Genomic DNA, 11,272 nt, shown 5'->3' on the forward strand with positions numbered 1-11,272 from the left:
TTTTCATGCACTGTAATAAGAAGCCTAGGAAGAACAGTACAGTGCATTTTCATGCACTGTAATAAGAAGAAGAAGAAGCCTAGGAAGAACAGTAGAGTGCATTTTCATGCACTCTAATAATAATAGTACATAATGATAACAATGTGTAAAGCATGAATATTTTCACCAACCAGTTCATCTACATCTCATTCCCACATTCTTACTAGTCAAAAGTAAAACTGGAATGTATAATGTAGATCATTTTAGCACCTGTGATGCAATTACCATAATTTCCCAACTATTAGCTGCAGCTTATAGATTGATTTTGCAAAATTTCTTCAGCTATGAGGTTAATACACGGGGGCAGTTAATATGGTATATGGTTTTGTTTCTTTTAACTTGCATAAAACACTGTCCTGTGGCTTATACACAATACGGCTAATACACAGGAAATTACTGTATGTATTTCATGTGCCCTGGACATTATAAAATTATAATATTTATGTTAAGCTGGGTACATGTGGTGATGTGAACAATTTTCATAATGTATTCCTTGAATGTAAAAGTAATATGTGATTGGTAATCATGATGTTTTGATCTCTTGGAATATCTCTTATGGGTGGTTTCAATAAAATACTAATTTACTGAATTTTGGGGTGTTTCCGAATGGTACATTTACAAATAGTAAATGCAGACCTAATGTAATCATTTGTATTTCAAGTCTCTGCTGGGAGGTAGGAAGGTATAAAAACATTGATTAATGAGGTAGTGGGCATTTCAATTAGTGCTGCAACACGTTGTGTCTCTGAAAACGTAGATTTGCTCATTATTACACATAAATCTAGAATTTTATCAACCAAAATGAAGGGCAAAATCACATAATGATTCAAAATATGTATGCCAACATCAAACACCACATATGCATCAGTAATAATGAGGTTTGGATTATTTTCTGGGCTCTTATGAGTGATTTAACAAAAAAAAAAGCCAATAGGCGGAATTTCCCTTTTTCAAATCAGAGGTCAACTTTGAAGGCCTGTACAGCCACAAAGCTACAAGATCCAACTTGCTATCATACCATTTTATACTCCAGAGATATGTAGCTTTCAGAAAAATATAGTGAGAATTTGCCCCCCCCAAGTGGTAGTGACACGCCCCTTTTTGGGCCTGTGGCTCATGGACTAGTTTATTTTTTAAACATTGCGCCCAGGGGTGTGGCAATTAACAACCTAGGGAGGGGCCTGGCGCGTTGTCTAAAAATCGCTATCGTACACCACCTAAACCTGGTCAGAAGTCAATGGCGAGTTGTTCATATGCTATTTTAAGAGCGCATGTCAACAGTCATATTGGCAGGTGCACGCACCATCCTTCTATCATTCATGAACGCACACCAGGGCACGTCCATGCAAAGCATTACAAATTGCACGATTACAATGGGAAACATAATTAGAATAAAGATATTACGAAATACTGTACATCTCATGATGAGTAGTTATTCACCATCATTTGCAAATTGGTAATGACGGTTAAAAGTGATTAGGGGAGAGGCGAGAGACACGTATGGAGCACAGCTGAAGACGCACTGTCACGAGATATAAGCAACTCCTCTGCAGGATAAATGTTGTTATATTTAGTCATTTGAGCAATATTAGGGTAAGTGTTGCTTTTTCCCACCTATGTTTTTGATGGTAACCCATTGTCAGTCAACAGTGAAAGTAACTGCATATAACTGTCTTCGTTGACTGACACCTTGGTGAAGTTAGTTTCACTTTGCCAATGAGTTCAAATAATAGACGAGTGCAAATGCATGAAGGCTATGCTAGGTTTTAGTAAAGCATGGTTTAAGAATTTTGAATAGACTTTTGACGAGTGACGATGCACAGGTCACTGCTACGGAAATGCATACTAGAAAGGACTGTGCTATTAGAGACGTTAAACAGTGGGCCTTCCCCTCTCCTGATGGCTTGAATCCATTTTCTTCGACGGTCCACATCGCGGGAAAAATTATGAAAGCTGAAATATGGTTGTTTTTGTCTGCTGTTGGTACACAGAGGTACACAATACCGTCTTGTGCAAATCGTCTGTGCCATTGCCATTCACCGTGAATGGTGCTCTGCATGACCGGAAGTAGCAATCCGTCTTAACGTCGCAAAACGGAAGAGACGCCATTTTTAGATGAGATAGGCCTACTAACAGTTGGAATGGCTGAACAGTTAGTGAATTATTGTAGTGAGGACCTTTATTTTGAAACAGTTGTGGGCAGAGGAAATAGTTGATCAGATTCTGTAGTCTTAAGAGAGCCAGTTTGTACGCTTAAAGCCTGAGACAGAGTAGATTAGTTGAAAAGTTGAATGAATCAAACACTATGCAGTCTGTATTCATGATCTAGGTGCTTGATTTTATATGCTACGAAAGGGATCTGATGAAACCCATGAATAGAAGCCCTGTAACCAGAGCGATAGTATTCGTACTTTATCTGTTTAACGTTAACATTAGTTAAAACACTGCTGACTAATGAGCAAATGTAACGTTAACGCTAGTGCTTAGCTGGGAGTTACGTTAGGTTTGATTGTCGTTAGCTGTCGAAACCTACAGCTAACCGGTCACTATAAAGTTGGCGACATATCAACATTGGTTAACAGTGGATTTCCTTACATAATATCAACGGATAGGGTAGCAATGTTATAACGTTAGTTTGGCTATTTGTGACCCATCGTTTCATACATATATAGATAACATAATATTTGACAACATAATTTGTCAAATACCAAAAACCGGAACACTTACCTTGTCTGTAATTAGAGAAATGTGCCTCTGAAGGAGAGTTTTACGAGCAAGTGAAGTGAGGAGCACGGCAGGCGATGAGATGATAGCTAACGTTCAGAAGATTCACAGCTCCAGTGATAGAAAGATTGCTTCTGACAACGGTTGATCGCTTCCAGCTGCAGATCACAACATAATGCAATTAAGTTGCCGCAATAGCGGTCAGTGTTAACTCTGAGACTTTATTGCTCTTTTATAGTAAATATCTCAAAGAGTATAAAGTTCACAAATATGAAAAACACATTGGACACACCTCCGTTACAAGAGCTTTGTAGGAGTGTTTGAATGAGGTCAAACAATTCTGTGGTTTCCGTCACATTAAATGTTGATCAGAAGAAGAATAAGAAGAAGAATAGTGATACCAGTCCATTGCATTTACACAAGGCCGTAGTCAGGATTTTTAAAATACCGAGGTGCGTCGCTAGAAAATTTGGGCACCCCAAAATGCTAGGGGGTTCTTCCGAGCCCTCCGATCATTTTGACAACAATGACACAGAACCATAGATAACATGTTTTGTTTTTAACTTGAACCAACACACTTTTCCACAATATTCTATTTTTTTTTAGATGCACCTTTATATATCTCAAGAGCCTTTTCCCTAATTGGCTTTAGCTATTTACAGTGCATATGAAAGTATTCACAGTACTTCACTATCTCCACATTTTGTTATGTTTCAGACTCCTCTTAAAATTAATTCAAATAATAAATCTCTGTTTTGTTTGAATGTCAACAGAAGTGACGTTACACAGCATCGCTTAGAGCACCTTTAAATACTGTAGTTGAGTGGTTTAAATAGTTAAATGATTTAATAGTGAATTATGTAGTGAGGACTTTTTACAGTTAAATAGTTTACCAATTGTCTCTCATCAATCTACACAATACTCCATCAGTCCACAGAAAGTGTGGAGTGTTTGGAGTGTTTTGTAACTTTATAAAAAATGAAAGACTGAAATATTGAATTTACATACTGTAAGTATTCAGACCCTTTGTTATGATGCTTGTAATTAAGATCTAGTATCCTACTTCTATCAATGGTCCTTGAGATGCATCTACAACTTGATTGGAGTCCACTTGTGCCTAAATTAATTCACTGGACATTATTAGGAAAGGCACACATCTCTTTATATAAGGTCTCACTCATGATGCTGCCCCTGTATGGCATAGTTCACTGACAACAGCATAAGAAAAGGTATTGGAAAGTATCCAGAAATAGGCCTGTAAAATCATCCTTGGTCGGTGGTACTCAGAGGCTCTTTCTACCTGGACTACTTGGACTGTGCACACTAACAGAGAGGCAAACTCAATTGTGTCTGGGCTTTGCCAAAAAACTGCTTAAGTCCAGCTACAGAGACTGGCTACCTCCCCTTAGAGAAATGCTCACAGATCAAACAACGAAATAATCAATCAAACAGAGAAATGTTAAAACTAACTGTCTATTCCAAGATGCAGAACTGAAAGATATAGAATATCATCAATCCCATACATATGCAGACTCTTGAATGACAACAGATTTATCTCGTTTGCGATATTTTAGCATATGTTTTAGGAAATATTGATATTTTTGTAAAAATAAGTTTTTATTGTAACAGCACCAACAATTCAGTGTATATGATGACAGTTGCCTGTTGTCTTTATGAACCTGCAATAAGGCTGAAATAAAATAAACTAAATGTGTGCTCTTATTGTACACTGCAAACTACAAACTGCATCCATAAAGTAAAAATTAAAGTAAAGCAATGTAACATGGAGTTAACAAGGCTATATATTTCTGTCCTCATTGTAGACTGGCAGGTTGTGGTCTCAGTGGAGGAATCTGTAAGAAAATAGCATCAGTTCTTCGGTCAACAAACTCACTGCTGAGAGAGTTGGACCTGGGCTCTAATGCCCTGAACGATTCTGGAGTCGAGCTGCTGTCTGCTGGACTGAAGCACACTAACTGCAGACTGGAGAAACTGAGGTTAGTCATGTGAAATCAGTTGGTCTGTGGTATGGTCAAATACATGAAAATATCATCTAGATTGTAAAAGCGATTGTTCCCGTAATGACCAATTTTTGTCATCTGAATTATAACTAGAAAATGTAATTCTGAGGAATTATCAGTGCATGAAAATGCAAAATATATATCAACATAAAATGCAAAACAAACTTTTATTTGGAAGCAGTTGTGGGCAGAGGAAACAGTTGGTGGGAGTCATAGTTGATGACAACTGACAGTTGGAATGGCTGAACAGTTAAAAGTGCTCTAAGCGATGCCACACATTTTTCAGGCTAAAAATTTGTTGTCAGTTACAGCAAACCACCTCACCATCCGCTAGCTGCCTGTGTCCTGAATACACTGTAAAAAAATGTGATCTCTGTGGACAGCCCAGTCTCCAAAAACGGCAACAAAAACAACCTGGGCAAACCTAGCCCATAACAACATAACAAACTATTCCAGCAAATCACAAACGAGATGCTCGTTTAGGAGAGTTTCAATTGCATGGGAGTGAGGGGGAGGAAGTAGCAAGCTAGCTCTCTGTTTTGTTTGAATGTCAACAGAAGTGACGTTACCCAGCATCGCTTAGAGCACCTTTAAATACTGTAGTTGAGTGGTTTAAATAGTTAAATGATTTAATAGTGAATTATGTAGTGAGGACTTTTTACAGTTAAATAGTTGGATGGTTTAATCTTCAATACCAATTTCAAGTTTTTGCCTGAAATTGCACTGTGCCTGCTTCAGAGGCCACTGTTCCCACCTAGTTTGGCCTATAATCAAATGCTTGACCTCTTTGGAAAGCTGAAGCATTGTAGTTTCTTGGAAAACAATCAGAAGGACTGTGTGATGTACTGATACAGAGTTACAGAGACTATAATATTGTTCTTTCTGCCGGATAACAAACATCTCTGAATTGACCACATTTCAGCCCTCTAGGTCACTTGATATGACTTAGAAACACAACTGAGCCCTAGCACCAGGGGCCCGTTGCACAAAAGCAGAATTAAGACATCCGGGATAAGTTACTGAGCTGCACTCAATGAATCCAAAACAAGAGCGTACAGGCTTAATTGGTTGCACAAAGACCAAGCCTGGATGAGCAGACACGGATTCATCAAGCCAGGTGAAACCTATCCTGGATAAGTGCGTGCTCACGGCTCCCTCAAATAGACCCCGCCACCGATCACAGATTCACTGATTCACCATGGCAACTAGAGCGGCTTCATTGCTTCTTCTACGGTGTAAAATAGGTAGTGATGGCCTTTTCACAACAGCAACAAACAGCAACACCTCTGTTTAGGAGAATATTGCAACTAATGTCGCGACCACCACGCGCAAAATGGTTATGGCACTCCTGTGACGTCACATTGTCGCATAACAGGTCGGGAATGGCGATATGTAAAAGTTAATTAATGATCACAAACGTTTAAATAATGACAGTGGGTTTAGTTATATGTGATAACAATGTGTAGTGGACAGTGGAATAACTATTGGTTTCCGTTTGTGGTGACTGCTGACTGAGATAAGGGATGAGATTAAATAGATCCTGGAACATAGCCTGGTCTGGAGCAGGCTAGCTCCACAGAATAAATCGCCATACACGGTGCCGGTGTCAAAGCGGTGCCTGAACCGGTACTTTGTTTTTTAAATTAAAAAATGGTCTAAAGCATGAATTGGGTTTTTTTTTTTGTAATGCAATGTTAATTGATTTTTCAACAGACTTTTCAGCATTTGTCAATACTGGTCAAATTTTCCCTTAATCTCTTGCTGAGGAAAGTTCTAGGTACATAATGTCTAATAAAGTATACAACCAGTGTTTTACAGAAAGATCATGGGGTGGACGCCATCTCTGAACCACACTATTTTTTTGGCTGCGGTCATACCTGCTAACCAAAGTTTCCGTGTTTTCTCTGTGATACGAAATTTTGAATCATCAAGCAAAAGATGTAATGCAGGGTCCATTGGAAATGTGATGTATGTGAAATTGGATTTGGTAATAACTACAGTGTTCCAGAAAGAAAAAAACCTCTGGGCAGCTCCATAAAGAATGCATGAAATTTCCTACATTACCGTGTGGGCAAAAGGTACAATAGGAATGAGGAGCTAAACCCATTAAATATCTTCTTTGGGGGGTCAAATAGGTGCGGTGATACAGCTTCCCAATCAATATCTCCCTGTAGATTTCCTATATCTTTCTTCAAGTCTTTAACAAAATAGTCAGAGGTTCCTAGATGTGCCAGCAAAGTGAGTAAATAAATGAGACTATCCTTCTGCGTGCTCTTTGTATCAATTCTACAATAGGATGTAGTTGTAAATTGGAACCCCATTGGATATTACAGGATATCTAAGGGCTGATCGTAACAAAATAGTGAAAAAGTGAATGAGTAGCGATACCATAATGAAAGACCAGGTCACCACAACTCAATAATGAGTCTTCTCCATTTATATTGAAAATTGAAAATAAATAATTTATATAAATAAATAATAATAAATAATAATACATAATTAAAAATAAATAATCTTGAAGTCTTATTGGGGCCACAAGAGCTCTTTCAATTTCAATCCAGGAGGTTTGTGCATTTAAGTTAAACCAGTGCCTACTATGCTGTAATATAAAGCAGTGTTTCTCAAAGTGTGGTCCGGGGAACACTGGTGGTCCTCAAGCTGTCCTAAGTGGTCCGTGAGCAGACGTGGTAAAATATAATATAGATGAGTTGTTTGCAACTTGTATGTAAATCCAAACAGTTCTGCAACACTGTCTATGTAAGATATGCCAGTTTAAATCATAAGAGTCCTCTGACACAATAAGCAAGGAGCCAAGACAATAAGCAAGGAGGTTCAGTGAGTAGGCCTATTGTGTAAGCTAATATACTGTTGAAGTAGGTCTAATCTTTTTTTTAGGTGGTCCGTGCGTTTCTTTTTTATTGGTTAAGTGGTCCTTCGTCTGAAAAAGTTTGAGAAACACTGATATAAAGGACCAATGATATAGCTTAAAAGTTGGGAGGGCCCAACCTCCTTGGAGTTTGGGTTGTTGTAACATTGACCATTTTATCCATGGACGCCACTTATTCCATACAAACGACCTAAGCAGAGTATCAAGTTTTTTCCAGTAGTCCTGGAGGGTGCAGAGGTATCATTGAACTAATGCAGGGTCGGACTGGGAACAAAATTCGCCCTGGCAATTTTCTCCTCTGATTTTCCACCTCTGATTGCTGTTTACGGTTAAACTGCGATGATGTGAACACCAGCCAGCGGAGGGCACTTATATAGCCTAGGCTACCATGCATGGACTCGTACTAGGCTATTTCCCCACAAACCAAGCGGCTGCTTGGACAAATCCACTTGAGGGGTGGGGCGCGATCGTAACACACACTGAACCTGTCATGAAGAGGCCAAAATGATTGACCTGTCACCCCCCAAGCCAAATGGATGCAACTGCATTTATAGGCTAGGCCTAGGCCTACATGACGGGCCATTTTCTATCGCATAATTTAGCACATCCAGCCATAATGGTCCCAGTATTTCCCAGCACGTCAGAAATAATTCTGCTGGGAGCCCATCAATGCCAGGGGAACGACCTTTATTAGTAAGCTTTAAGGCTTAGTGAAGCTCTTCTAATGTAATTGGGGAATCTAGCTTTTCAAGTTCATCGGAAGAGAGACCTGGAAGCTTAATGTTTTGAAAAATATCATCAAACTGGTCCTGGGATGGTGAGAATTCAGATGAATATAAGTTTGTAAAAAAGGTCTTGAAAGTATAATTTATAACAGGTGGTACTGTTACAGTGCCTTTAAGAGGATTGCGGATAGCAGAAATAGACATTTTATTCTCCTGTTTCTTCAGAGTCAATGCAAGGAGTTTGCTTGGTTTACTACTCTCCGAATAATACTTATGTTTGGTTACATGCATTAAGTATTCAACTCTTTGTTTAACCAAATCATTTAGTTCTGACTGCTTAATCTTGAGTTGCACATCTTTTTCTTCAGAGTACCTAGAATTCAACTCCCTTTCCAAACTTTGACACTCTGACTCCAAGGGCTCTATTTTAATGGTCTGAAACGGAAGTGTGTTTGCGCAAAACGCAAGTGACTTTAGTGGGCGGATCTTGGGCGCTGATGCTATTTTACCGGCGGGATGATTGACTGTTGCGCCCAACGCAAATCTAAAATGGGGTGGTCTGAAAGTAGCTACATTAATCATGGGTGTGGTTTGGGCGTAACGTGCAATAAACCAATCAGAGCGTCATCTCACATTCCCTTTAACAACAGGCACGCTTGTTCCATAGCTGATGGCTATTATGGTGGCGTATTTGCCAGGCGCAGCCAGGAGCGTTCACAGCGCTATAGGGCCCCATCATGACATTCAACGGCACATTTGAAGGAGGCTGCTTGCGAGACCGTATGGAATAGTCATTCTTAAACCATGCATTACTAAAACCTAGCATAGCCTTCACGCATTTGCACTCGTCTATTATTTGAACTCATTGGCAAAGTGAAACTAACTTCACCAAGGTGTCAGTCAACGAAGACAGTTATATGCAGTTACTTTCACTATTGACTGACAATGGGTTACCATCGAAAACATAGGCTGGAAAAAGCAACACTTACCCTAATATTGCTCAAATGACTGAATAAAACAACATTTATCCTGCAGAGGAATTGCTTATATCTCGTGACAGTGCGTCTTCAGCTGTGCTCCATACGTGTCTCTCACCTCTCCTTAATCAATTTTAACTGTCATTACCAATTTGCAAATGATGGTGAATAACTACTCATCATGAGATGTACAGTATTTCGTAATATCTTTATTCTAATTATGTTTCCCATTGTAATCGTGCAATTTGTAATGCTTTGCATGGACGTGCGTTGGTGTGCGTTCATGAATGATAGAAGGATGGTGCGTGCACCTGCCAATATGACTGTTGACATGCGCTCTTAAAATAGCATATGAACAACTCGCCATTGACTTCTGACCAGGTTTAGGTGGTGTACGATAGCGATTTTTAGACAACGCGCCAGGCCCCTCCCTAGGTTGTTAATTGCCACACCCCTGGGCGCAATGTTTAAAAAATAAACGTGCAAAATACCAAATTAAACTTTCCGCGGGTGAAAAACGAGTTTTACGCCATGCGCTAGTGCCCAAAATACAGCCCATGATCACTGTTCAGTTGGGAACAGTTAGCTATTGATTTTTCCTCTTGACAAAATGTAATGCAGAATTGTCACAAAGACATACTTTCCGATGTTTTGGGATCACTCTCACTGAATCACGAGGTTATGTATGCTTGGTGATATTTTTGCAATGTACAATGTAATCTAACATACTCTCCCGTGCTGCCGCTGGGGCATTTGGGTTAAATGGCATCGGCATGCAATTCAACATCACGTCTCCTTAGGGACTGTTCGTTATTTATAAACGGGGCCACCGGAGGGATTTTGAGGTGACCCTCCCCTGCCTGCAAGAAATTTTTCAACGACCCTCCAGCAGCATTTTCAAAAAAGACATGACCCTCCCGGGCCAATTGTCGATACCTTTCGCCCACGCTCTTAAGCGCTATAAAAACACATTGATTTAGGCTACCGTTCTAAAATTAACCTCTGCTTTCTGATCTTACACATCACACTTCACCAAGATGGTGGCCATTTCAGTAGATTTACTCACTAACATTGTTGTGGAAACACAATAAGCATGGAAACTAAATGCACACTTCCTGCAACTGCATTAGCCTACTTGAAATAAGTTACTCCTCTAGTAAGCACACTGGGTAATAACAAATTCAACACATGAACTTGTTGCTATGGACTCGTCTCTAGGCTTCCTCAGTCATTGTAAAGCTGCCGAAGCTGAACATTATCCAAAACTCAATTTCTCAGACGAGCGTCAATTTGGGAGCTTGCTACACTCCTTCCTTCTCAAATGACTTCAAAAGGCCGTTTGCACAATTTCACAAATAATCACCGAAAAATACCAACATGCCAGAAACATGCCAACTTTTTCCGGGTTTATCATTTTAACCAATTTTTTTTCAATTTTCCCCGCTGTCTTGCCGTTTTAATATTTTCCCGTAGAATATCCCATATTACTGTAATACTCTCATAACATTAGTCCTGCATTCTGGCCTGTCTCTGTGTTGTCCTGTTGTTACCCCTTGCCCTTCCAGTGAAACAGATGTATTCAAATCATCGTTTTGCTTGCTTGAATGCGAGCTCACAGTGATGTTAACCTAGGCCTATTTAAGTTAACGACGTGGTTGTCGTGAGAGCACGATTCATTGGCTCTTGCAGTGTTTGGCCGTAGGCTATGTCTACGTGCGCACCTGCCAGGCTACTCAGCCACGAGTAGACAAAGAATTCCCCCTGTATATTCACTCCAAGTTGGCCTACCATAACTTACCAACTCTACACTGTAGACCATAAACTGGCTATTTATATGACCAAATGTATTTGTTCAACTTTATGAAGCAGAATTACGCACTGCTACTTGGAACGTAACAC

Source organism: Alosa pseudoharengus, unplaced genomic scaffold, assembly GCF_046254945.1.
Source record: "Alosa pseudoharengus isolate Yale_2024_CS ecotype anadromous, Long Island Sound unplaced genomic scaffold, YU_APseudo_1.1 YU_APseudo_1.1_scf_1, whole genome shotgun sequence".
NCBI lineage: Eukaryota > Metazoa > Chordata > Actinopteri > Clupeiformes > Clupeidae > Alosa > Alosa pseudoharengus.